An 8,747-nucleotide genomic window follows, 5' to 3' on the forward strand; every position below is an offset into this window, starting at 1 on the left:
AATCACAGAATATGCTGAGTTGGAAGATCTGTTTGACCTGCTGGCTGGGAAGAAGATGTCAACAGTAGGTATGTAATCCAGTGCTAAACCTTAGAGTAGAAATGCAAGATCCTCTCTCAGCTGAGGCCTTTTTTTGTGAGCTTTCCACAGCTGAATCACAGGGGTTTAATGCACACCATGGTAGGTTGGTGTTAGCAGTCCAGGTCAGCTTGCAAAGAAAGCATCTTGATTTCCTCAGGAAAACAATCCATCAATATTTGCACCAAACCTTGTAACTAATGCAAGATAACTGCAAAGGTAATTTGGAGTCCTGTGGGCTATCTTTAAGAAAATATAAGGCAATCTTTAGGCTTCAATCAGACTGGGAAAATAATGTCCTGTACTGTGGCATGCATATGTGCATAAGCAATGATTTTCTTTCAAAAAAGGATTCTTTCATTTTATCCGGAGTCAGATCCTTTGGACCAGGGCGAGTTGTACACATTAAATATATTTCCTTAGAGTAATAGATTTGCTTAAAAAAATAAGACTTCGGGATGTACAGCCTCTGAACAACGCTAGTTGTGTAAACACTAGCTGGCACTCCAGAATTATTTCAACCACCTGAGGATCGCTAGAACTTCTGTCATTCAAACCTTGGGTGGTAATTGGCTTGTCCAAGACATTTGAAATAGAAGTTTGTTAGCAGTGTGGAAAAATCATAGGTGGGTTCATATATATTTCCCTTTCTGGGGATTTCTAGCAAAGCTTAATTCCAAGCAGTGCTTAAAATTTAGTCTTTTCTCTGTAAACTTGGCTAAGCCAGAAAACTTTCCATCCCTGAATAGCTTTATTCTCTCTTTAAAGTAGATAAAATTCTGGATTTCAGCACTCAGTCAATGATTATCTTTTACAATTGCAAAAATTGTGTTGTTTTTAGTCTAGATGACTAAAACCTCTAACCATTCTCCTTCCTGTTCTCCTGCCAGAACAATAATACAGACCTTGTCAAGGACAGTACTATCTTTACAGTGTGCTCTCCGAGTATGCTGTGTATAATGTGGTGCAGGATTTGAAACTCGCCTGTGAAGGAGAAATGCATCCTCAGTAATGGTTGTTTACTTCTCTGGTGGCACTAAGTGACCTAACTGTGTCAGTTCTGCAGAAAAGTTACAGGCAGTGAGGAGTAGGCTGGATACCTGCAGTGGGGCTTTCCTCCATGGGCTTCCAGCTGCAGGGGTGTGGTAGCTGGTACCTTCTGCTCCTGCTTTGCTGTTGGTTTCATCGAGGTGCTGTATTTGAGGTTTCGTTCCGAGATCTATGTGCAGCCCTGGACCAAAAAGCCATTGTCCCTGCAACATCAGTTTTTCTACAAACCAGTAGGGCTGGAGATGATCTCTTGGTGGTTATCAGATCCTACCAGCCATGTGATGGACATTTAGTATAGATTTAATTGTAGGATCACAAAGTAGTAGTTCTAATACACCCGTACATACCGTGTAGGTTTCAACTGGTTTAAGTTAAAGGTGTGGTTATATGAATTGGCATGTCTTCTGTTTTAAGACTGGATTGTGCTTTTTTTGGCCTGAAGTAAATATATTTAAGTGAACTTGGAATAAGTGTTATTTAACACAAACTAGTTTTCTCTTGATCCACTGTTATCCTGTAGGTTTGCCGTACAGATCTGTGCCTTCTCCTCATTTCGGCTGCACCTGCTCTGTGAGTGGGAAATCTTTCTCCTACTGAAGGCAGAGGTTGTTGTTCAGACCACTTAGTGGTCTACTTGAATTCGTTGCTGGAAAAACATCTCATGGGTTTGGGCACTGTGAAAGTGAGCCATACTTGTCCTGCAAGCACTGTTTTCTGCCTTTGCTTCTCTTATCACTTTATCTTGGACAGTGTTTGTTCCAGGCTGACCAACAACTTCTTTGATTTGGCTGTGACAGCACAGCAGTCAAACTCAAGTGCTGCTTTTCTTCCCTCCCTCCCTTCCATTTTTGTGTATTTACTATGCCTCCTGCTGTTCTCTCACAACTTCATAAAGAAGTTTGCCACATCACAGATGAGCCTCCTATGCCAGGAGCTGGCCAAAAGCTGGTATCAGTGTTAAGAAGTCAGAGTGCAGCAGTGGGGTTAAAGCAACGAAAATCACATCTTAGTGTTCAGTAGGCACCAAATAAATGAGAAGTAGAAAATCCAGGTATATGGATGAATCACTGATTTTTGGCTTTTCTTACTGGTCAGTCTCATGAAAAGTTTCTCCTCTCAAATGCTGTTTTTTTCTCGGAATTGCCTGCTGTACTAATAAGTAACACTATTTAGAAGCTATTTGCTTCCAAAGTACTGGTTTTTTGCCACTGGCACAGTCTAGCATCTAGAAAGATAACAAAGCCTGTTGAACAAGTAAACTGCCCAGTCAAATTCACTGTTAACACATTCTTAAATTGTTAATTTGATGGTTGATAGACCCAGCCCACAGACTAATGCAGTTTGTGGATGCAGCTACACAAATGTGACAGTGGTAAGATTTTGTGTCAATAATAGGCCATCTGGTGCATTCTTCAGGGGAAGAGAGCCCAAGGAGTGAATTGCCATAACTGTGAAAGACTGGATGTCTGATCCAGCTGTGCTGTTGTAGTGATCCATCATGGGCTTGGTCAACGTAAAAGACATGAGACACAAGTTTGAAGAGAGTTGATCACAATACTTTGTGGGCACACTGTATTGACTGCAATATTTCCTGTCTTATTCACTCTTTTGAGCTGCAGTTATACAGACTACTTAGGATCAGTCTGCTCAGGATGTTACTGCATGGCTGTTCATTTTATTTTTTACTATATCTGTGCTGGGTCTTTCCCAGCCATCTCCCCAGACACACGTCATGAGACTGGGACTTCTAATTCTGCAGTTGCAACTGAAACTGTAACTTTTACTTTACTTTCCTCTCTGGGCAGAGGACCAAACACTAACACTTCCTGGATTGGAGCAGGTAGCACATCACAAAAATAGATGTTTCGATAGCATAAGGAAATCCACAACAGGAAAAAAGCCAAGCTAAAACATGTAGTGCTAACTAACAGCAATTCAAGCAGCAGACAAAAATTGTGTCACAAATTAAAATACTTTGAAATAAGCAAAAAATGAGATGTTTCTGGCACATGAGATTCAAAGTGTTCCAGTGAGTGAGTCAGGAAGGAAAGGGTCAGGTTATGGCAGCCTTTGCATCTTGAGAAACAGAGAAGGAAATGTAGTGATAAGACTGCATAGTATTTTCTGACTTTTGCCCTGCTTACTCAGCAGCAAAGATACAGGTTCTATCAGTCTTTCTTTTCCTGTGATAAGTAAAAATTAATTATTACAGAGATACCTTGAGAAAGATATTATTTTAAGGTGACTTGATTTGATTTAATGCAATAGAGTATTTAATTCCTGAGAAAAACATGAATTTTTGAAAGAAAGATATATACATTCTCTCAACCTTCCTTCAGAAGCAGCATTTAATACTTTCCTTAGGAATTTAATCTGTATTCTGAAATGCTGAGACATTAGTCTTGCTTTACAACCCCCACCTTGTTGGTTTCAAAAAGTAACGCCTTTCTGACCTGTTGTTTGTAACTCACATCATGTAAAAAAATACATAGGGGTGGCTTATCTGTCTGTGATGGTGTACCTGGTAAGATCAGTGTATGGTTTATGAGTGCACAATGTGTATGTTTTCACTCATTCACTTCTGCAACTGAACTGACCTGTCACTTGCAAAGTACACAGTGCTATTCAGCAAATGGTTTAGCCTGGAAATCAGTTTCAGTGCCAGTGGTTTGCCTCTTCTGTATAAGTATCAGTGCCTGCCCAGTGTTTTCCATGTTGAGTACAGCTGAAAAGATGGTTGAATTTGCTGGCTTGCCAAGGTTGCTGTATCTTCTGAAATTGATTTTTCCTAGCTCAAGGGATCTCAAAAGCTCTCTAGAGCCAGCACACTTCCTCAAACTTTTACCTCGCAGGTCACCAATGTTTCCTTCAAAGACTGCCTTATCTCTTTGTCCAGCATCTGAAAATGTCCTAGCAACAAAACCTGTGATTATGTATGCCACAAAATAATTTTGCATAATTTAATCTACTTCTTATGCGCCATAAGAATTGGAAAGAGTAGCAAAGGCAGGCTCACATGGCAGACCAGCTTGACAGGCTGCCTGGAAAACACAGTAGCTGGAGCTGCGGGAAAGTTTTGAGTGGTCCCCTGGTTGTCTGAAGAAGCAGTGGCAAGCATTAGCCCTGAGTAATAAATAATTACCACGACCAGCTCTGGTATGTACTGTTCTTTCAGTGACTTGACCCACAATCACTGTTCTGTAGTCATTGCCTAAAATCCCAAGATGCCAGTGTTAGCCTTACCAGTAGTTGCTGTTATGAGGAAAACAAAGTAATAGTTGCTCTGAGATCAGCAACCCACTGAAACTGTACAATATTCATGAAGTCCTTTTGTTGTGTGTATGTCTACAATTTGAGCCTGAAAAACAAAAACCAAAACAAACAAAACCCCCTTCCCCCCAAAAAACCAAGCCAACCCAGCAATGGCAAAAAGAGGAGAATGGGGAAACATCTGATGCGCTCTCCTACTCTGAACAGATTTCTTAGTACTTCTTCCTTGTTTATCTTTAGACTTTTAGAGGTTTCAGAAAGGCTTGGCACATAAGTCATGCTGCTGTCCAGCAATATGGTATTAACTTGAAGCAATTCAAAGTGTGGTATAATACCACTGTAATTGGAAATCTGTGACCCACACCTGACACTGTAATCCTTGTGATGTATTTACTTTGGAGGGTAGAGGGAAATTAATATTTTTCATTAACTCATTGATTCTCAAGTTCCTCCGAACTGAAACAAATAAAAATTCCTTATGTGTTGTTCTGGGGGTTTTTTTTCTCTCTCTTTTTTTTTCCTTTTTTTAATGATCTAGATTCATTCTTCTGGTGAAACATGTCTTTATAGCCAGGAAGATTGCAAGACAAGGGCATGGCTGACTGGGGAGAAATGCTAATGTAATGGTTACGGAGAAGCTGTCTTATATCTCATGGCCACAAACAAGTGTTAAGAAACCAAATGGTGTGAAATTTCATAGGAAGGGGTAGTTAACTAAACATCTTGGCAGCAGTGCCTGGGAATTTCAAGTGCAGCCACAAAGGCATGATATTTGGCAGTGCTTTTCTGCATGGTATTGTGGTGGAAGGGAAGGTGTGTGAATTCTGCCAGTGGTTTGGAAAGCTCTTGTTCTTTTAAAAACGGTTTAGACAGTGTGCTTGTTTTTTCTCAGCAGTGAAGCGAGTCTGCTCCTACTTTGATACAACATTGATGAAACAGGTACCTTGACCCTGGGAAGTGAGAAGGATTTGCTCAAAGGGTACTTCATTTTGTTGACTTCAGTAAGCAGGTTGTGGACTCCTGACTGATGTGTAGAATTCAGATGAAAATGCTGATGTCTTTCATACTCTCTTCACTTCTGACCAACAGATCCTTACAGTAATTTGCTGAGGGAGGGTGAGGCAAATAACCATCAGGATAGATGAAGGGAGGAACATGCTCTGTGACCTGCACAGTTTGGAGTTTCAGTCCTCACCATCATCTGGTTCATGGACAATGAGGAATAGAAGCAAACTCATGACTCTGATCAGTACAGTTGGGTCGACCCCAGGTGTTAAGGCAGAACAGGTGAAGTAGATGGCATTAGCTTACATTGAGTTTGAGTTAGTCTGGATTGACTGAAAGTCCCTGCTTGAGGAACATGATTTAAAGAAGATTTTCCCCATCAACAGGAGCAATAGTTCTGTGACAGCCATGTACTCTGTTGTAAATGCCAAGCTGTGGTACAGTGTGGTCAATTTGGCAACACAGAATGGTGTGTTTTTATAGGTTTAGGGTTTTTTTTTTAACTCTCCAGAGCTTCTCTTATTTATTCTTCCTATTCCTTCCCCTTCCACCATCACCCCTGCAAGCATATTTTCCTTACAAATCCACATAGATCACTTGCCTTTCAGGAGCATAGTGTGGCCAGGTGCATATGGGCATTTTCTTCAACAATGAACTCCAAGTATGGATGCAGCTGAACTTTCTGCAGGCTGTAAATTAAAATTATTATGACTTTGAGTCTTAAGGTGAGCAAAACATATAATGCAGGAAAGACTTGTAAGCATTTAGAGATTAAATTTCTCTCTCTCGGTCATACTGAGACCTTGAATGAAATTTTCATTTGATAGTTATGGTGGGAACAACCTTGAAAGCACAGCTGAGGACTTTGCTTGTGACTGGATAGCACTTTCAATCATCACCAAGGTCTAAAACTAAATCACACTTCCCCATTAAAGCCTGAAGGTGGTAATTTAGTTATATGACTAGAAATAACCAAAGGTGGGTGGGTGGGTGGATGGATGGATGGATGGATGGATGGATGGATGGATGGATGGATGGATGGATGAGCTGACTACCAGCATTTATCCTTGAGAGGAAACACTGACCACATGGAATGTGTGAGCACTCCCAGAGCAGATAAAGATATTGCACAGGCCACTGCCCAGTAATGAGTGAAATTATAAAATTTCAGTGCAGCTAAATAGAGCTACTGGTGAGGCAGCCAGGAGGGCTTGCATTTGTTCATGTTGTTCTTGGAGCAAGTTGTTGTGGTTTTTGTCTGTGCTACTGCTTGAGTTTGGGAACACTGGGGAGAAATCACTTCCTCCTTTAGGAGCAGTCCATCTACATGAAGAAAGGGTGTTTCCCTAGTAATGTGAGATTCTGTTTTGATTTAGATTTTAAAATAGAAACTAATCTCTAAAATATGAAATAAAATATGATACTTGATATGATACTGTTACCCTTAAGAAGAGCGCTGCAGTTTATCTCTTTTTCCCTAAGAAAAGTACGGCACTACTTGTGGTTTTTTCCTCCCTTTTCTTCCTGATTCTTTCTTAGGCACAGGAAGTATGGCAATTCATCCTACACAATCTTTTTGCTTTTGAGTGGTTGTTGTTAGCTGTTGTGGAACTGTTCCCTGGCTGTTTTATTGGTTATACAATTAAGAACCATAAAAATTATATACTGCAAGAAGTAATTGATATTGTAAGTATATGAAACTAATAAAAGAAAAAGGAAGCCTTCAGACTGATAATGGATCAGAAGCAGAACAAAAACTAAAAACTTATTCAAAGCAATGGGGGGAGGGGAGTGGTTTCTCAGTCTCAACATAAAGTGTTTTATCCAAGCTAATCGACCACTGGGTTTTTTGATTCTGTTTCCCAGCACTTGTTCATTTCCCTGTCAGAGGAAATTTTGTTTAGATAAAAAGACCAAAAGCCTTCTTTTTGTCTTCTGATGGCTGCTTTTCTCCATCACTGATATTTTGGGTAGTTTTTTCTCATGATAAAAATGCAACTTCTTAAGCAGAAGTTACACTGGTTTCACTGTGTATTCTGCTTCACTGGCTTCTCTGTGTTACAGAAGTCCCCAGATATATATTTTGCTACCAGACAGAATATTGCATTCACTATATTTGCAAGTGGCTGCAGCATGACTGGGCAATCTCACTGAAATCAGTGAAAAAAAGGCAGCTTTGGGGGGGCTTGCATTTTCCATTACTGATTTATTTTTTCCAAATTACTTGATGAAAAACTGATGTATTTTAAATATTTTAGGAAGCTTTTTGGTGTTGGAATATTAATTTTTTGCCATTAAATATTTTAAATTGTAGTGGCTGTTTGGAGTTTAAGCTGTTCTTGCTAACCTGCACCAGCACATAGCTTGGTCATTAGGAAAACGGATTACAAAACGAAACGTGCTATTTCAGCCTTGCCATTTGCTAGCAGTGTTAGGAATGAGATATTTTGGGCTTGCATAATTTCTCACTTAAATCAGCTTAGAGACAGGAGAGAAGCACACTGCAGAGTTTGATGGAATAAAGATACGTAACTGGAAAAAAAAAAACTTATTTGCCATTTTGAAAAAAACTGCAGCACATTCAGCCAGATCAGAAAGTGGGGGCAGGGGGGAAATAACATCAAACTGTATAGGTTTACAGCTACACTCAGTGGGGAGAGGTTGCAGAAAGAATCTTCTTCAGACAGCCCAAGCCCAACACAGCGGGTTTTTTATCTGTACTCAGCTCTTGTGAGGCTGCCCCTCAAGTGCCACGTCCAGTTCTGTGTCTATCACTTGGAGAAGGACATTGAGGTGCTGGAGCCAGTCCAGAGGAAAGCAATGGAGCTGGGGAAGGGCCTGGAGAGTGAGTCCTGTGAGGAGCAGCTGAGGGACCTGTGGGTGTTCAGCCTGGAGAGAAGAAGGCTCAGGGGAGACCTTACTGCTCCCTATAACAGCCTTGTTCTGATCTTGGAGACAACCTAAATGATTATGCCATTCTGTGAAAGGTCTGTGATGTGTGCTTGTGCTCTCCTGTAAGGTAAAAGCCGTTTATCTCCCCAAAAGGAAAGTTCCTCATGTACTTTTGCATTAACAGCAGTTAGCACTGGTGAGCCAGATTTTTACCCCCACCTTGCAGAGGTGCTTGACACTGCTGAGCCTCTGCAGCAAGAAGTGTTTGAGCGCTCTTCTATAACTTCAGCTTGGAACATACATGCTAGTTAAGCATACATAAATGGAGTTTAAAAAAAAAAGAACATTTGAGTATGTTTTTGATATTCCGATTTTATCAGCACCATTCTAGCTGTAGAAGTGAAATGATGGCCATATCTTTATGGAGGTGGCAGCTATAAAATGACCCCTTT

This window comes from Cinclus cinclus, chromosome 1 (assembly GCF_963662255.1).
Source record: "Cinclus cinclus chromosome 1, bCinCin1.1, whole genome shotgun sequence".
Taxonomy (NCBI): Eukaryota; Metazoa; Chordata; class Aves; order Passeriformes; family Cinclidae; genus Cinclus; species Cinclus cinclus.